We start from the raw sequence: 21,621 nt of genomic DNA, 5'->3' as shown, positions 1-21,621 counted from the left end.
AGTTAGGCTTGCATGTATGTGCCTTTGTAAGGAGTGGTAGGGCACTCGAAAAATCTAGGTTTAGTTGGTTGAGTACTCGGGAAAGAGTAATAAAACAAGCATTAAACTGACTTTCTGGATTTTTTTTATTTAGATGATAAGTATTTTAAATTGACTTTCTAGGTTTTTGAGGGTGTTAAAGGATGAGGAACTTAGGCCAATTTTTTTTTGGATTTCTGACCCTAAACTTGGGTAGCTTAAGGGCCACACTTCTTGGGCGGTTTTGCATTAAACTGCTTTCCAAAACCACACTTCTGACACACAATTTTCGAGGCAACAACACTTTCCAAGATTAGGGCGTGTTAATTAGGGGCACGTTTTGAGCCACGTACACAGGTCTACAAACCCTCACTAATTTATAGGACTTCCAACTCGTAGGACCAATTTCATTCAAATGTTAGGTCGAGTTTTACAGAGACCCTCCTTTCGTTACTAAGTACAACCAATTCTTTTGATTCTCTTGACCCTTATCTAGAGTTATGTTATTAGGTCAAAATTAACAGTTAGCACTGCTCTATGCCCAGGCGAGCTTAATGAACTTCAGTATGAGTTAGCCAAAACAAAAGACCGTTGTGAGATCCTCTTCCTAGGGCCACCAGGTCGCGGAGACCCCTATTCCCCACTTCAGACTATTGGTGGAGAAGGAGGTTGATTTTAATGCCAATAGCTTCTACGAGGTCGAAAGGATAGCCTCTACAATAACCTCAATGCCCCAGGTAAATAACATAATAAGGGGCCATGGTATCCAAACAGATATGAAGTTCACCCCCTATCCAACGTTTCAGGGTGAGCAGAGCTGTGCTCCCCAGAGGACAATTTAGGACCTTGGAGCAATGAACACCTGAAGGCGGGTGCCTTCCGTCCACTTAACTCGTACTTCTTGGATTTCCTCAACTTCATGAAATTAGCTTCGTTCCAGCTCCCCCCAACACTTATTGCCTCCTCGTGGGGCTTAAATATTTATTTCTTAAAGATGAGTGGGAAGACTCCACTTTGGTGGACATCTTTTACTTTTTATACCTCAAGGCCAACCCTGACACCAGAATTGGAGATGACGGATTATACTGTTGGGGTTTTATGCCTTAACTAAAACCCAATTTCTTTGTAATTTCATTTCTTATCAATAAAAGAATAGAAATCATTTTTTTGACTTGGACAATCACTATGCTCACATTTTTAATTTTCATGATTATTTGTTTAATATAAACTTATATTAAATCCCGAGAATATAGCTAATCGTATTTATAGTTACATAATCACAGTGAAATATACATATGATTATATGTTAAAATATAAGTTAGTCCTAAGATTAGTCAGTGCACATGATTTACACTGACTTGCCAATCTACGATATGATCTACTTACACATCGTAGTGTTATGTTATTTCCAGAACATTAGCAAAGTAGATAAGATCAGATGTATTTTTTACATCGGACTGAACTGATATTGACAGTAGATAGGATAAGTAAACATACCATTATTATCTATTCTAGTCATATCATATAGTTGACCATAGGTCAATTCAACCTTAATTCTGTGTGGTTAGTATTCTAACTAATTGTATTATTTGAGTTCTTTGACTTGTTCATTACTTGCTTACCCTACGGACTAGCCCATACTTACATCTTGAGAACTTGGTAGTACAATTGAGTGGGAGTGTTAATCATAGATATGAACATCAATAGCTTCTGATGAAGCAGTGAAACGACGGTTTCCTTTTGGTTTGGTTCAAGGTGCTAAATGATAGAGATCTCATTTCAATAATTAATATTAGTTTACTGAAATATCATTTACAAGGAACTAAGTTTTTTAAGGATAAAATACAATGAGGGGTAAAATGATATTTTAGTCCCATCTCATTGTAGACCGTCTATAGAGGATTAAGTGACAATAATGGTTGTAACAATGGATAATTAATAACGTATCTATATTGCATATAGAGCGTTATATTAATTCAAGACTGCAATTCCAAGTCTTGAGTGGAGTCACGAGGAATTAATAAGTTAGTAAATTTATTTGTTAGATTTATGATAACTTATTGGAGCTTGATTTCATAGGCCCATGGTCCCCGCTGTAACTTGGATAAAATCATCTAGATATTCTCAATTAATTGATTTAATTGTCAATTAGAATTATCAAAGTTGACCATGCCAATTTTGGATAGTTTCATAGAGTTATACAATTTAGAGAAGAAAAGAGAAATTATGGCAGATTTATTAATTAACATAAATTGGTATCTAAATTAATAAATATGTTTAAATCAAGGTTCAAATTATCAATAATTAATTTGATAAAGGATTTGAATAACCATTTAATTAATTAAATCAATAGAAAATAATACATGCCTTAATTTTTAGTCCAACGGGCTTATAATCAAATGAGAAATTTCACGGGCCTAAAGCCCATGATAATTTCGATCTAGGGTAGTTAATTGGCTATTATTTTATTGATTTTTTAATTGAATAAATGACCTAATTGAGTCTATAAAAAGAACGATAAGAGAGAGTTGAAAACATAAGTTAAATCACAAGTTTACGAGAAGATCAGAAGATCTATTAGGTTTTAGATTCTCTCTACTGCATAAGTCCTTTTCTAAGCCTAATTTTTTCTCTTCTATTCTTCTTCTCTCTGTATCTATCTCATGTGTTGAGAATTTTCCACCCTATTCTAGGTGATTCCAATGATACTTTGGAAGGTTGTGATGAAAATTGAAGAACGGTTCAGTTTCTTGGTAATACTCTGCAACAGAAAGGATATAGGGGTTAGAGAAACTGAAGGAATGACTCATTCATTTCACTGCGTATAATGTAAGTGCTCTTATCATTATTTCTCTTTGAATTCAATTTTAGAAACATGTTCTAGGTTGTCTCATATTGACTTGTTTAATATTAGATCTACATGAAAATAAATAAAGATCATGTATAAGTTTTCCCAACCGATGAAAGTCGATTTAAATGAAGAAAATACCAATGTTCCTGAGCAAACTGTCACAGAGGCTCATCGTAGTGGGATGGTTTCTAGGAACCCAGTTCGCAATGGTTTTGATGGTGAAACCAATATGGTTGTTGGTGAAACTAGTGATGATGATTTGTTGTCTTTTAAATAGGCAATGGCTAGCCCTGAAAAGGAACTATGGCTCGACGCCATGAAACAGGAAATGGAGTCCATGTACTCAAATTTTGTCTGGGATCTTGTGGAGGTACCTAATGACTTTAGGGCCATTGAGTACAAGTGGATCTACAAGAATAAATGAGGTGTTGATTGAAATATCGAAACTTATAAACCTCAATTAGTGGCAAAATGTTATACCCAAAGAAAATGCGTGGACTATGAGGAAACTTATAGTTGGGTAGCCATGCTCATGTCCATTCGCATCCTCCTATCCATAGTAGCTGCTCTCGACTATGAGATCTAGAAAATGGACGTCAAGAACACTTTTCTTAATGGAAAGCTTGACGAAGTCATTTATATGGATCATCCAGAAGGATTTAAAGTAGCTGGACAAGAAAGAAAAGTTTGCAAGTTGAATAGGTCTATTTGTGGACTTAAGCAAGCTTCTTGTTCCTGGAACCTTAGGTTTGATGAAATAATCAAAACTTATGGCTTTGAACAAAATATTGACGAGCCTTGTGTTTACCAACTAAAGGCAAATCAAATAGTGATATTCCTGGTTTTTTTATGTAGATGATATCTTACTCATTGCAAATGATGTTAAGAAATTGTTAGATGTGAAGAATTGGCTGAACACTCAATTCCAAATGAAGGATTTGGGTGAAGCAAGTTATGTTCTATGTAAGGGATAGAAAGAACAAACTCTTAGCTCTATCTTAAGCATCTTACATAGATAAAGTGCTTGAAAATTTCTCAATGAAAAATTCCAAGAAAGGAAGTTTACCGTTCCGCCATGGAATTCATCTTTCAAAGAAGCAGTCTCCCTAGACTCTTGAAGAGGAAGATGCACTGAGAAAAGTTCCTTACGCATCTGCAGTTGGAAGTCTGATGCATGCTATGTTGTGTACTAGACCAGATATCTGCTATGCAGTGGGAGTAGTGAGCAGGTATCAGTCAAACCCAAGACCGAAATATTGGATAGCAGTTAAGCATATCCTAAAGTATTTAAGGCAGAATAGGGATTATATGTTAGTCTACAAGGGTACACCGATTTAGATTTTCAGACTGATGTTGAGTATAAGAAGTCTACTTCTGGAATGGTGTTTACTCTTGGGGGTGGAGTTGTGATATGGAGAAGCATAAAGCAGTCTGCGATCTCAGATTCTACCAAGGACGTTGAATACATAGCTACGTCAGAAGCAGCTAAGGAAATAGTCTGGCTAAAGAATTTCTATTCAGATCTTGGTGTTATTCCATAAATGGATAAACCGCTTGTGTTGTTTTTTGACAACATATGAGCGATTGCCAACTCAAAAGAACCTCGTAGTCACAAGAGGAGTAATCATATAGAAATTAAGTATCACATTATTAAAAAATATGTGGCCAGGGGAGATGTGAAGGTTATGAAGATTGCATCTGAAGACAATCTTGCGGATTCGTCTACAAAGACACTACCAGAAGCTACATTTGAAAAGAATATCAAAGAAATGGGATTAGTGGAATTAAGGCATTAGTTTCAATTAGTGCAAGTGGGAGTTTGTTGGGGTTTTATGCCCTTATTAAAACCCAATTTCTTTGTAATCTCATTTATTATCAATAAAGGAATAGAAATAATTTTTTGAATTGGTCAATCACTTTGCTCACATGTTTTATTTTCATGATTATTTGTTTAATATAAACTTATATTAAATCCTAAGCATATAGCTAATCATATTTATAGTGACGTAATCACAATGGAATATAAATATGATTATATGTTCAAATATAAGTTAGTCCTAAGATTAGTCAATGCACAGGATTTACACTGACTTGCCAATCTACTATATGATCTACTTACACATCGTAGTGTTATTTTCTTTCCAGAACATTAGCAAAGTAGAAAAGAATATATGTATTTGTTACATCAGACTGGACCGATATTGACAGTAGAAAGGATAAGTAAACATACCGTTATTATCTATTCTAGTCATATCATATAGTTGACCTTAGGTCAATTCAATCTCAATTCTGAGTTGTTAGTATTCTAACTGATTGTATTATTTGAGTTCTTTGACTTGTTCATTATCAGCTTACCCTACGGACTAGCTCATACTTACATCTTGGGAACTCGGTATTATAATTGAATGGGAGTGTTAATCATAGATATGAACATCTATAGCTACTGATGAAGAAGTGAAATGATGGTTTTCTTTTAGTTTGGTTCAAGTTGCTAAATGGTAGAGATCCCATTTCAGTAATTAATATTAGTTTATTGAAATATCATTCACAAGGAACTAAGTGTTTTAAGGATAAAATACAATGAGGGGTAAATTAGTATTTTAGTCCATCTCATTGTAGACCGTCCATAAAGGATTGAGTGACAATTATGGTTGTAACAATGAATAATTAATAACATATCTATATTGCTTATAGAGCGTTCTATGAATTCAAGAGTGTAATTCCGAGTCTTTAGTGGAGTCACGAGGACTTAATAAGTTACTAAATTTTTTTGTTAGATTTATGATAACTTATTGGAGCTTGATTTCATTGGCCCATGTTCCCCACTATACCTTGGATATAATCATCTAGATAGTCTCAATTAATTCATTTAATTATCAATTAGAATTATCAAAGTTGACCAAGCCAATTTTGGATAGTTTCAGAAGAAAAGAAAAATTGGCGCAGATTTATTAATGAAGATAAATCGGTATCTAAATTAATAAATAAGTTTAAATCAAGGTTAAAATTATAAATAATTAATTTGATAAAGGATTTGAATAATTATTTAAATAATTAAATCAATAGAAAATAATACAGGCCTTGATTTTAAATCCAACAGGCTTATAATCAAATATGAAATTTCACGGGCCTAAAACCCATGATAATTTTGACCTAGGGCTGTTAATTGGCTATTATTTTATTTATTTTTTTAATTGAATAACTGACCTAATTGAGTCTATAAAGGAATGCTAAGAGAGAGTTGAAAACAAAAGTTAAATCACAAGATTTTGAGAAGATCAGAAGATCTATTAGGTTTTAGATTCTCTCTAATGCATAAGTCCTTTTCTAAGCCTATATTTTTCTCTTCTATTCTTCTTCTCTCTGTATCCATCTCATGTGTTGAGAATTGCCCACCCTAGTCTAGGTGATTCCAAGGATACTTTGTAAGGTTGTGAAGAAAATTCAAGAATGTTTCATTTTCTTGGTAATTATACTCTGCGACAGAAAGGATACAAGGGTTAGAGAAACTGAAGGAATGACTCATTCATTCTGCTGCGTGTAATGTAAGTGTTCTTATCATTATTACTCTTTGAATTCAATTTTAGAAACATGTTCTAGGTTTTCTCATATTAACTTGTTTAATATTAGATCTACATGAAAATAAATAAAGATCCTGTATAAATTTTCCCAACATATACTACCTCACTCGGTTCCCCAAGACCGCCACCATTATCGATCTCCCAAGCCACCCAAACTACTTCAATGACTTGTTCTTCATGTCGAATGGGTTCGTGACTTGCGATTACCGATATTTCAACCGACCTCGTAAGTGTCTTCGCCTTGAGTCTTTTACTTTTGAAAATTTTATAAATATCTGTTTGGTTTACAATATTTACTTATTCTGATCGCGTTACTTTTTTATGCAGCTATTTACAGAAGGTATGAGGCCTCTGTTGTTCGTAAGAACCAATACCCGACACTTGCTTCTGCTCCTTTTGAAGAAAAGGATTGGTGAGCAGTAATAACCGATGCCGACATGTTGGCATGCAGTCTAATCAAAGAAGGCCAATCCCTGCCACTTCGATCCCAGGGTCCTCCTAGGAAGAGGAACCTTGCTGTCATAGAAGAGGTCGAGGAGGAAGAGGAAGTCGTACCTATGGTGCGCAGATGCCCTTCGCAGGGCGGTCTTGTTGGGATTAATGCCCTTTAAAGCATATGTTTTGAATAATGTCTTATGAAATAAATAATTGAAATGAATTTTTGCATATATTGTTTTTTTATTTATTATTATTAGAATAATATTATATGAATATCAGTAAATTCCCAAATTCGTTATTGTGAGTATAATCTTGTATTGATACGAGAGGATTAAGATTATAGGTAACGAATTTAAATAGTTCATAGTAAAAAAAGTTATGTGGAATCTTTGGATTAAATACTGTAAGTACGATTCATTAGTATTATGAATACATGTAATCTAGATTTGGATTACTGATGTAGTAGGACATCTTAGTGGGGGTACTTTTTATAAAGTGGTTATACATGAATAGGACCCGATATGTTATTAATACTTAATAATATCGTTTACTTTATAAGTATTAATTAAACATATTTATATTATGATCATATACAAATTGTTCTTAATCCTGAAGTTATTATGAATTCTTTTTTATGTCATATGAGTTCTTTGATTCACTCGTTATGGTTTGTCAGAATGATCAGACTGAAAACTTTTGTTTTGGGAACTCGTTGATGTAAATGGTTGGGGACATAATATTCAAATATGAATTTTATACCTTTTCTAGAGAAATTGAATAATGGTTCTCTTAAGGGTTGGCTTTTAAAACTGAAAGGTTATTGAGCTCAAATTCATAAATCAGTTCATGAATTAACCTTCACTAGTAAAGTTAATGGTACTTAAAGAAACAATATATGATTAAAGATGTTAAATGGTAATTAATTCCTACTTTAATTATGAACTATTAATAAAGGATTGAATTGTATGTAGTGATTAAATCGATGGACACTTTTATGATTTAAAAGTACTCAATAAATAAATTTCTATAATTACAAGAGTGCAATCTCATATTTTTAGTAGAATAATATTGAGATTAATAAATTAAGGTTATTATATTAAAGAGTTTTAATTAATAATATAAATTTATTGAAGCTTAAAATTATAGGCCCCCGAGATGACTCCATCAACACTATTCAAGGCAAGAGTTGAAATTGAGAAATATTAGGAAAATTGCATATTTGGAAGAAATTTGTTATTCAGGGTCAAATATGTAATTGAAATAAATAAATTAATTATATTTTCAAAAATTATTTTTTAATTAAAATGGAATTTTTGAAAATAGCACTTAAATAATTAAGATAATTAATTAGTTTGATTTATTTAAATAATGGAAAAAGATATTTCAGATAATTCAAATTGGATTTGAATTTGAAATGATATTTATTCTTTAACTAATATGATAAATAAGTTATCATGTTTATATATTTTTGAATAAATAATTATTAAGTAATAATTAAAAGAAAATGGTTGGAACGCATCCATGAAATAATGGATGTGTTACTGCTAACTACAGTGTAGCACTGTAGTTGGCGTGTAACAAAGTCCAAGAATGGGTCTTGGATATTTTTTTTATTTATTTAATAATTGATTTATAATTTGAATTTTGAATTTTTGAATTTTGAATTTAAAAAATTTAATTTATTCTTTTATAAATTAATCAGATGGAAATAGTTTTCAATATAAGACTTTTGACAGAAAGAAAATAGATCGTATTATTTTCTCTATCCCTGGAAAGTATCTCAGACCTAATATTCAAAGATCTCATGTGTTGAGAATATCTTGTGAATCATAAAATTTTCCCTACCATTACTCTACATCCCAACACACATCTTGAGGTGTAGAGATACATCTTTGAAGATCTTGGTCTGAGTATTTTGAAGAACTGCTTTGGATTGGATGTTCGTTGGAGATACAAAAATATTTTCTCTATATGAAATAATTGTATATATTACAAATATTCTATTTTAGATAGCGATTATTCTTGGTAGTTCTTCAATTGGTAAATTCTCATCTTTTATTTCTCTATGATTAATGTATTGCATGTTAATGGATCTGGATATTTAAAGTTTGTTTAAATAATTTTTTTAAAATCTTTCGGCCCAACACCCTATGCTTTTTACTGCGCACATGGTAAACCTGTTACCAACAGGTCTAAGTAGTGACCTAGGTTGAGCAGAGTCGGGGGCAGCAGTCGGCAACTCTGGCCAAGGTAACAACGATAATGATATTAACCGAGTTGCTACCAGTTATATGTTAGCTAGCCATGATTCATGGAAGGTTGTGACAAGACACCCTGAGGACCCATCTAGAGACATTACCATCCAACAATGTGTCGATCTCCTAGTCCCCCATCATGAAATTGTAGGATCTTGGAATTTAAATCTAGATGCATGCTCCCTATTATTTTTTCCAAAAACATAATAGAAACATAGAATAGCATGGCATACATATGAACATCAGATTCATAAATTAAAACGAACATAAAGATTTAGAAACTTACGAATACACCACAAAACAATGACTCATTCCTTTAGATTTTCAATCCTTTTGTCCTTTCTGAATGCTAGGAATTGTCAAGAATCTAAACCGCTTAGACTCTGCAAAAGTCTTCCAAGACTATCTCTAAATCAAGTCTAAGAAAGAGTGGGCAAGTTCTCAATACATGAAATTGAATTAGAGAGGGGAGGATAAGAGAATAAGCGACCAAGAATGAATTAGAATGTCTAGGTTTTAACTTACTCAAATGAATCAACTGACTTATTCTTATGAAAACCCTAGACATCATATTCCTTATATAAGCAACTTAATATGCTTTATTTTAGTTAAATGAATTAAAATAATGAACAAAAAATCCAAATCCTTGGGCTCTCACATATGGACTTGTGCCCAATCTCTTTGTCTTGAATTTAAATCCCAATTGGTCTTAAATTCAAAGTCTTTTTATTAAATAATTAAATCCTTATTGAAATTAACTAATTATAGTTTGAAACTTGATTTAATATTATTTATTTATATTGACACAAATTTATCATTATTAATAAATTTGCCCAGAGATTCTCTTTTATTCCCAAATTCTTATTACATGTAAATATCACTAAATTATCCTAGTAAATTTGATATTTCTAGTTGATAATTAAATCAATTGTTTGAGATTAATAAACTTGATTTGATAAGATAGATAAGGGGACCATGGATCCATGAATACAAGCTTCAATAAATTTCCATGAGTTTATTTATTAAATAAATCATCTTAAAATTTATTAATTCCTCATGACTCCACTATAGATTTGGAATTGAACTCTTTCCAAACCATAAATACGTTATCCATTGTTATAACCATTATAGTTAGTCAATCCTTTATCGATGACTTACTAATGAGCTAGGTGCAAATTATTGTTTTACCCTTCATTAATATTTTATCCTTAACTCCTACTAAGTTCCTTATAAATGATATTTCTGTGAACTTAATCACAGAAATGAGATCTCAATCACTTAACCTTTTGAACAAAGAAATTATGAAAATCATCTTCACTTCTCATATAGAAGTTATAGATTTCATATCTATGAATAATACTCCGACTCAATTACTCTACTAAATCTCCAAGCTGTAAGTATGGGCTAGACCGCTGGGTAAGCTGGTAACGAACAAGTCAAAAGATTTAAATAATATAATTAGTAGAATATTATCACTCATAATTAAGATTGACTTGACCTATGGTCAATGTTCACTACACCAAAAACCCATTAGCATAACACATGATTATAATAGATTTTAAAAAGAGTTATGGTAAATGAAAAAAATTTCAGGCGGCAACTTAAAATAGGTACCGCCAAAATAACTTAGCTTTTTTGACTTAACTTTTTTTGACTGAACTTTTTTCAACCCGTGTACCCATTTCCCCTATACCCATTTCCTCAACCATTCTTCGGTCTTCCCCTTCCTCTCAGTCCCTTCAATCTTCAATGTTCTTCGTCTTTCCATTCCTGGTCCGTGCGTGGTCTATCTCTCTCGGTTTCCCGTAGACTCGGTCTCTCTCTCGGTCTCTCGGTCTCTCAAATTCAGTTCGTGGTCCGTTCGTAGCTTGCTCTTGCAGGTCAGCCCTCTTGCATGTCTTCCCGTAGCTTGTTTTGTTTTTGTTATTGCAGTGTGGGTTTTGTGTAGATTGTTGCTCTGTTTTATCGGACATTTGTTTCTAATCTGCATTTCTTCTGCATTTCTAATATGCATTTCTTCAGTCTTGCAGGTCCCGTAGCTTGCTCTTGCAGGTCAGCCCTCTCTTTGTACCAAGTTCTCATTTGCTCTATCAATGGAGGAGCCTCTTCTATTCTGAGAAATACCTCAAACCCACCAGCTGTTTCACTCATTCTCAAGTACACAAATTAGGCACCTTTACTGTATTTTTTAACATTTTGTTTTCATGAAGCTTGATACTAGTGCTTCAACAACAAACAATTTTTATTAGCTTGTTACTGGGGTGCTCTTTATCCATTTGATAAAACATATATAGTTTTGTTTTTTTCTTTCTTTCGTATTCGTTGTGCTTTCACTATCAGTTTGTCTGCTTCTGTTAGCTACATATAATCTGATCTATACATATTTATGTAAGGTGTGTGGAATTAAACTTACTTTTGAATTTTAATTATTAATAATGTTTCAGAAAATGGGTTTTGTTTTATATCTGTTTCTTTACTTATTATTATTGGGTCAATAATTTGTTTAAGTTCAGTACTTCACTGGATCACTGATCAGTCTTTCTGAAAAAGAAAGCAGATTTTAAGTTTAGTATACTGTGTTACTATCATTATTTCAATATACCCAAATATATATATATATATTTATATTACTATCATTGGTGAACAACTGCTAATGAGTTCAGATTCTTTTTTTGAATCTGTATGTAATCATTAAAGCATTATACGGAAAAAGTTACATGTATATGTATATATGTAGTAAAAATTTTTAAGGCTTTTCTCAGGTACCGGGAAATCTCAGTTCTTGAAATTTGCTGCAAAGTTAAGTAACAGATCTGTTGTCACTATTGGCTTAGGAAGCACTAGTGCTGGACTCACTGTCACTGCAGTCAAGGATGGAGGTATGTTTCTCATTTCTCCATCCTAAACTTGTATGGCCCTATAATTTACTATTTTTTTTTTCACTGCTTTGATAAATTGTATTAGCAAAACGAGGTGAACTACATTGAAATCTAGTAGCTTGAATCATATACGTATATAAATTTATTTTACTCTTTTTTAATAAAGTTGAGGCGCGTGCGGCTACTAATAACTAATCAAAATATATAAGAGCAATCAAGTAAAAGACAAAAACATATATAGCTATACAGAGATTAAGCTCCACCCGATCTATACTTGTGGTTGATAATGTTCTTGGATGAGTAATCAAAAAGGGCTCCACAAAATCTGTACTTATAATATAATAGAACTCATATATATAATATATAAGAATCGATCGCACTTATATATAAAGGCATATATATATTTATATATTCATAGTGAACGAGATTAGAAAGAAAGGTATATAGCATTAGCTAGCTGAAAATATTTGATGGCTTTGAATCTTGATGGAAAAGTGGAAACCAGACCCAAAAGTACATAAAACTATAAATTAATAAACTCTTGCCTCTAATAGTATTAAACAAAGTAATAGTAATAAAATTGGTATTTTTTTTGTTAATTTTAGAAAAAATGATCATTTTTTTCTTCTTTCTATAGCTGAAATATCAAGTTTACATAGGGAGTTGGATTATTATTAATTTCACAAAGTTATTTGGATTAGTTACATGCATTATATATATAGATTGCTAGTGCATGCCTAATTGTCTCAAGAAAAGTAATATATTATTAAATTCACATAGCAAAATGAGAGGTGGAAATTATCGATGATAAAGGCTCTAACTCCACAAGTCACAATATTATCATATCAGAAAGATTCATACGAAAATAGATCACTCAACACCCTTCATGGAAATAATTCAAGTCCTCACTTCACTACATTTCTAGGCTGAGATAAGATAACAGGAGAGCGTGCCACGTGTCATGACCAATGAACCATAAGACGATAAGTTGTGATTAGTTTGTGTTAACTTTTTGCATGGTTTGCCACCACCTTGCACATCCTAGTCCTGTTCCCCATCTCATTGTCTCTGCTCTTACTTTTCTCTCTATATCTCCCTTTTTGCTCACACTTCAAGTCAGTAACTCTCTCAATGACTGAGAACATCTTTGTTATGATAACCAAATCTTTCATCATAAAACTCCAATTCTTGCTTCCATGGGGCTAAATAATCTGATCAGATGGTTGTGATATGAAAGTAGTGATTTTCTGTCTTCATCTTTTGCTAAATTTGGGTTCTTGTAAGCTTGTACCCTGTGTTCACAATTAATATTTTAGAAAGCATGTTAAAATAAAGGTGGTTTGGTCTATCTTTGATAGAATGTTTTTGTATTTTCGTGACAAGTTGTTTTAGTTCCTTGGCTTCAAATTGTACCTGTACTACATCTTTGTTCTTTATATGTTTCTGGAATTCTCCTTGTAACAATCAGCTATTATATCATATTTAAATATTGTACGACATTAATGGTAATATTTCGATTAAATAATTTTACTATATTTGTGCTATATGCAGGAGATTGGATGTTGGAAGCTGGGGCCCTAGTTTTAGTAGATGGAGGACTTTGCTGCATAGATGAATTTGATAGGTATTTGAGATGCCCCTCAGGTTTCTAATGAAACTACTCTTTCTAGCTTGCAATTATCTAAACCTAGCATACATGATGTGCATCATGATATTATTCCTACTTGTATATACTAGATTTCTTTTCTCAATCTCTTCATCTTTTTTCTTGTTAGAATTGCTTGTAGTATCATTGATATGATATTCTATTTCTTATTAAAGAGATAAAAGCATTAAGGAAAAATTGAAGAGGAATGGACATACAACTCAAAAAATGCAATTAACATTCTCTAGAAACATTCCAATATAATATGCATGTATATATTTTCTGATTTTATGTCAATACATAGAGAAGCCATTTGTTCACATGATTTCTAAAGCATAGACATTAAGAAATCCTAACTTATTTTTTTTAATCTTTTCATGGAATCTATTACGATGTTTCTGCTTGTTAATAAAATATTGTATGAATTAAATCAATAATTATATCATCATTGAATTTTTAATTCCGCTTGCTTAATGTGTTTTTTTTTCCTTTTTTGTAATTAAACCTGTTTTAGTATTTTTGCTAGTTACAGAACAGGAAATTGCTTGGATTGTATCATCCTCAGTCAATCTAAATGATATTTTCAAAACCATTATACAAAAGAGAATATACCATTTGATGATTTTATTTTAATCTTTTCATAAGTTTCATCTGTTTTTTTGTTCGTGTGAAAATATCAAGTTTAATATCACTTTCTTTAACAGCATGAGAGAACATGATAGAGCAACCATACATGAAGCAATGGAACAGCAATGTTGTTTAGTTTGGGTCTTTTTTTTTTTTTTCTGTTTTTTAAGGGGAACCCAACTTTGGGTCTGCTTTACACTAAACACGTATAGAAAGCATCCACTGAACAGTTTAAACAGTAAGAAAAATAGTAAGAAAAATCTCTTCAGATTCTGAAAACAGTAAGAAAAATAGAAAGCCCAATATTTCAATGCAATATCACCTTTGTAAAGTTTAAACCCATCCACTGAGCAGTTAAGCCTTATTCTGATTGGTCATATTCCAACTTTTATTTTTGGTTGTTTGAGCTTGTTTCGCTATAGATAACATTGCCACTATAAAATATAGAGTGACCATGTGGCAGGCAATGAAGTTAAGTTAATAATATTAAATATGTATTATTGATGTGCACTTAATTGGTATTGTATGAGGTATATGTGTTTATATAAAAACTATAAGCACTTACTATAATTACACAAAAATAATTATTTTTACTTAGTGACATTTATTTTCAAAAATCTTACTTTAAGGCTGTCTAGGAATAGGTCAATCTTTTTAACAAATTTTGAGGCTTTATAAAATCTATTTGGTTTATTAATCTGGTCCAAAAATTTTTAGGACCATAATAGGCTGTGTAAAAAACACTCACACCAAAAATAAAATCATTTTAGGCATTTTTACTTGGTAAAACGGATACTCAAAGTTGTCGCTAAAATTAAAATCAGTCTGCAGAAAAATTGAACACATCTGTTGAATATGAATCTAATAATTTGGATACAAGCTAGAGTAGAATGAAATGAAGCCTAGTCTAAAAATGCTTAGGACAGTACCAAACAATAGTTTTTTTCCTGTGTAATCATACACACATCAAAGATCTATTTCTTTTTCCAGTAGTAAAGCAAACCTAGTCAAGTGCATCAAATTTGAAGTTGTCCACTTCACATGCACCCTAGATAAGAATTAGATAACAAATATTCACTTGAAACCATCAAATTAATGGAAAAAAATTCAGTGTTTTTATCTGTACCCAAAAAGAAATAAATTATAAGTTAATCATTTTGGTTCCAATATCCTCCAACCTCCTAACAGAAACTTTGGAGAGCTAAGTAAACATTAGTGATAAAAATATTTCTCATCACATTTCTGTTAAAAAAAATTAGTAATTAGCAGAGCTTACCTGAGAAAAGTCAAAACGACTAGACCTGCTGGGCTTTGTTAAAATAGTATCCACAATCTTCTTGACACTGTTTTTGACACTAGTAAGAAATGAATGAATTGCTGAATTCTTCCTCTCTTGATTCTCTTTAAATGTTCACCTTCTCTGTTATTATTCTATTTCTCTCTAAAGTTCTATTTTATTTTCTGTCTTAATTCTCTCTCTAAATCTAAAATAACCCTGTTCTTCTAGAAATGTTTACCACTTATTCTGAACACAACTCACCATACACAGTTATATAATCAAACTGAGAACTAATAATGATCTGTAAACCACAAATCTGGAATCAATTATAAATTTATATCCATTAACAATCAGAAAAGGTACGAGACCATAAAGAAATCCCAAACACTCTACAGGGAACTATAACAAATTTGTAAATTGGAATTAAGTAATTAACTCCACTCTAGAATCTTCAGCAAAAGTGATCATTTAACTCTGAACAAGCAACTCTGCCCCTGAATGAAATTCAATAAAGCTTTAAACTTCAATAAGCCAAATATACTGAAATTCAACCAATGCATGTTTTCTTTGAAAAGCATGTGTGTGAATGACCTTGTCATGACCCTGATATTACAACCGCAAATAATGTGATTGTCTTGTCTAACATTTGTTAAACCCAGACAAAAAACAAGATTTTAGTAAGAGAACAACATCAAATACAAATTCATTGGAGATGGATAAAAGTTGGATCCATCTTAACAGGTTAGTAACCAAAATCATATAGTTTATTTTGGATATAAGTTTAAGTGTTAGTGCTTGATTATTGACGTATGCTCTAAAATTGTAGAGTAACGGTGGAATATGAGCAAAAAGCTAGAGAGTTTGTTGAGACAGCCATGACGAATCTTGGATTTCCAGCCAAGATTCTTTGTCCATGCAACAAATGTCACAATCTAAGCCATCAACTTTCACACGAAGTTGTCGAACACTTAGTTTTGTGGGGCATGGACCATTCTTACAAAACATGGTTTCATCAAAATCTGGAACTACAGACAACGCAGATGAGGATGCCTTGACAAAATTGTTTGGTAACCAAAAATCTGGTCGTTTAATCGGACAAGGAAGAGGCATGACAAGGTCAAAGCTAACTGTTGTTAATATGTGTAATAGCAAGATCTCCAAGTTAGAAGAAGAGCAACATAATATGAAGCTCAAAATGACTGAAATGATGAATCTACTTAAAGAACACTTGGTGGTATTTCTATCTTGCACTTATAAATCTTAGTTTTCTTTTCTTCCAATAAAACTTATCTTGGTTTTATATTTAGGTTGGTGGTAAAGTGACACCAAGCGAAGGACAGTCTCGCAATGTATTGCAGTCAAACAATGTTCAGTCCCCTAAGGTAAATTATAAAAGTTGTTATTGTTTTAAATTTTCATTTTAGAAGAACAATTACAGAAACTAATATATTGTCTTTAAAATAAATTTGGTAGAGTGTTGCACTAGAAAAAAGACATAACTTTACAGAAGGGAAGAATGCTTGCTACTTGCTTGACTGGGCAAATGCAATTGTTGCTGAAGGTCGTTGGGATTCTAGTGATCCAAATATAACTGTACATGGAAAGCCTCTTGGACCAGACTTTATGCGAGTATGGGTTGATGTTGCTATTGTACCAGAGTCTTACTTATTTCGTCCTAATCATGCGATGCTTACAATACAAGAAGCAGTTGGTTCCACAGTTGCATGGCCTTCTAAAAAAGTTGTTCCAAGAGGTACATTTTTATACTAAAAAAATAACTAATGTCTTATAATTTAGTGTTTTGTTTCTTTGTTTGCTTTGGTGTAGTTTTGAATCTATTATTTTGTATGTGGTGTCCTTTCTTGGATATAATTTCCATAGCATTTTTTTAGAAGTAATTTGTGATGCTAGATAATAACAATAAAATATTTCTTTGTTTATTTTGCAGATATGACAAACGAAGTATAAAAGGATACTTAAGACTCCTTGAAAGTAGTAACTTTTAGACTGTTTGAATACTTAAAGAATATTTTGTTGTTAATGACAGTGTTGCATGTTTTAAATTAAATTGTGGATTGTTGATTCAATGTAGAATGTTCTTACTTTTTGTTATTTGAAAATCAAGTTCATTTGATGATGCTAGTATATATTAGAAAGCTAATTATAATTATATAAAAAAAATTAAAATATAATAGAATAAATTAGTGTAATATAAATAAAATATATAATGAGAATTTAAATATATCTAAATATAACAATAATAGGAAAATTGAGTTATAATATATATTACAATAACACTTTTTATGCAAAGAATTATGTTATGGAAACTTTATTATATAACACAAATAATGTGTTATACTAAAGTGTAGTATAACACAAAAAATGTGTTATACTAAAGTGTAGGATAACACAAAAAAAGTGTTATACTAAAGTGTAGTATAACACAAAAAAAGTGTTATAGTAAAGTGTAGTATAACACAAAAAAAATGTTATAGTAAAGTGTAGTATAACACAAAAAAAGTGTTATACTAAAGTGTAGTATAACACAAAAAAAGTGTTATAGTATCGACTATAAATAACATAATTCAACACTTATCTATATATTAAAATAACACAGAAATTGTGTTATCGTTGACAGTACAATAACACATCTGTATAACACTGATAAAGTGTTATGGTAAGTACCCTGACCTACGATAACACAGTATGTCTTAACACATCAGAAAGTGTTATCGTAGGTTTTGATAACACATTTTTGGAGTTATTAAAAGCATTTTTTCTTGTAGTGGTTGTGACATTGATTAGATTTGATAACAAAGATACTTATTTATCTATCAATAATAAATATCGATCCTAGTTCGATGTAACTAAATACATCTGATCTTATCTACTTGGTCAATGCCTTTGACAAGACATCACACCCTGAATATGTAAGTAGATCATATCGTAGATTACCTAATCAGTGAAAATCTAATGCATTGATCTAACCTTAGGACTCGTTCTTTTGAACATATAATTATAGCTATAATAAACTGTGACCTAGTCGCTATAATTGCAACTATCCATATGTTAGGGATTTTATGAATGTTTGAATTAATTAAATAAAAATGTAATAAAAATGGAGAACAATGAGATTGAATAAAGAAAATGATTTCTACTTCTTTTATTGATAATAAAAATGTGTAATATGAGAAATATAGTTTTATTAAGGGCATAAAACCCAAAAGATATTAGTCTCCCCAAGATGACCATAGTTGTAGATAATACTTTACATATTAGGAGCACTAAATTTGGGCAGTATGGTACTAAGATCCGACCTAGGATCCCTTTTGACCTTTGTAACTTTTTTCCCATCTCCAGACAACCAAAGTATGATATGAGATTAGATGAAGAACTCAAGTCTGAAACGATGCCTAACATAGTTTTGTTAGAGTCTCCTCCACTCACTGATATCCAAGAATTAAATAATCCTCCACTCCCTGACATAGTTTTGTTAGAGTCTCCACCACTCCCTGATGTTTGAGCTAGAGGAGGAGACTACAATAATTAGTTTTGGTTTTGGACTAGGATAGCTACTTGAGGATTAAGGTCCGGGACCAGCTCCAAGAAAAGGTTGGTGAGCTTCAACTCAAATTTGATGAACTCTTGCCCAAGGTGGACGACCGTGAAGCCTATATCAACAAAATTGTGGAGGAGATGTTCTAGAAGGTATGGTGCTTTAACCTGGAATGTGACTTCTCTTCCATGGATGAAGAGCTATGGGAGCATTATAGCGCTAAATTTCAAGATCGCCTTTTGAAAGAGCCCTAAAAATTGGTAGATACTGCCTCAGGAGCTGGCAAAGATGGCAGAGAGGAGGAAGTCTCTTGCCATGGGCAAGTTACTAGAGCTCAGGGTTGAGAAGACTTTACCCATAATTTAAACTTTTTTTTGTTGTTGTTGTTGGGGATACCTTTCATCCCTTGTAATTAGGCCTTTTAGGTCGAGAAAATTTGCCCTCATTCTAAATTTATTTGACTTTAATCTTTATATGTCTCCCTTCCACTATTGTTTTTTAATCTTTTGAATTTTATACACATGAGTAGTTATCAGGAGTTATTTTAGATCGAGGTATTTTTAGAACTTCATGCTTAATAGCTGACCAGTTGATTTTCAAGTCATGGACCCGGTTATATCCATGATTTTAATTGCTTAATAGCGTAGCTATTAATATTGAGGCCTCATACCTTGTTTAGTCCAGGGTTTTATTGCTTCGAATTTTCTTGCATAACTTAGTTAATATTCGGAAATGCTTTGAAAACTCAAGCTATTAAATTTCCAAATTCTAAGTTACAAAATTTAGCAAAGACTTAAAAATTTTAATATCAAGGGTATCTACCCCCCAAGCAATCGGAATTTATGAATATTCTATGTCGCTTTTACATAGTGGTAATATGAAAATTGAGAAATTTTTTGTACCGTGTTTAAAATACATAACAACCATCAATTTTATTAAATAAAGGGAAATTTAAAAGATATGGCTTTTATAAATAAGCCTTACAACATAAACTAATCTTGAAATAAACCCCTTCATTGATAATATATTTTCAAATGCAATGCATTCCAAGTTTGTGGAACTACTTCTCCACCTAAACGGACTAATCTGAAAGTACCGTCTCCCAGAATCTCAATGATCCAATACAACCCCTCCCAGTTTGGTCCTAGGACACCATTTGCCAAGAACACCCTTCTGAGCACCAAATCTCCAAGCTTGAGTTTTCACTCTTTGACATTCAAATTGAAATATCGAGTTACCTTTTGTTGATAATGAGAGAGTTGAATCTGCGATTCCTCTTGTAGTTCCTCAATCAGATCCAGAGATGCTTGTAGTAATTCCTGATTCTGCTCCTGGTTAAAAGCCCTTTGCCTATGCGGCATCACTAGGGTTTCGACTGGGAGCATTGCTTCACTTCCAAAGTTAGTGAGAACATTGTGTGCCTCGTAGACATGAAGTGAGAAGTTTTGTACACCCAAAGCACTTGCGGGAGCTGCTCAGGCCACAATCCTTTAGAATCTTCTAAACTATTTTTAAGCTCACCTTGAGGGTTTTATGCACTACTCTACTTTTCCATTTGCCTGAGGATATGCTACCAAAGAGAAACTCTTAATGACCCCATACTTCTCACAAAAGTTTGTGAATAGATTTCTATAGAACTGTGTCCCATTATCTGACATGATCTTCCTTAGGAGCCCGAAATGGAAAATTATGTTCTCTATGATAGAATTGAGTACCCTCTTTGAGGTTATCTTTGCTAATGGCTCCACTTCCTCCTACTTTGTGAAGTAGTCCACGATGACCATAGCATAGTGAATACCTCATTTTCCTGTCGGTAATGAACCAATTAAATATATTCCCCTGATGGAAAACGACCAAGGTGAGGAAATCATGGCTAGCTTGACAAGTGCAACACGAGCTATCATTGAAAAATGATGGCACTTTTTGCATCTTTAAACATATGAGGTCGAGTCTTTCTTTTGGGTAGGCCAAAATATCCATGCCTCAGTATTTTCAAAGCAAAGCTTTTCCCCCCAGCGTGGTCTCCACAAAATCCTTCGTGAACTTCCTTAACGATAGCTTTGGCTTCTTCTGGCAGAACACACTTGAGTAATAGCATGGAATAACCTCGCCTATAGAAAATTCCATTGACAAGAATATACATTGGGATTTGGTACAACAACCTCCGTGCGTCCTTATGATCCTTGGGTAGTCTTCCGGATGTGAGGTATTCTTTGATTGGACTTATCCAAGTCGATCCTTCTCAAATCAGTTTAATCTTCTCTGATTCTTCTCTTATGATCGCCCTTTCAAGGAACTCAATTGGGACCACGTTCAATGTGTCCGTCTCTTTTGTTGTGGCGAGCCGAGCAAGAGCAACTGTGTTTGTATTTTGTTCGCATGAGACCTGCTCTATTAAGTAAAACTTGAACTCTGATAGTTCACTTTTTACCTTAGCCAAATACGCAGCCATCTACATCCCACGTGCGTGGTATTATCCCAACACTTGGTTT

The sequence above is a fragment of the Humulus lupulus genome, chromosome 2 (assembly GCF_963169125.1).
Source record: "Humulus lupulus chromosome 2, drHumLupu1.1, whole genome shotgun sequence".
Taxonomy (NCBI): domain Eukaryota; kingdom Viridiplantae; phylum Streptophyta; class Magnoliopsida; order Rosales; family Cannabaceae; genus Humulus; species Humulus lupulus.
Note: the sequence above shows the minus strand (reverse complement) of the source record.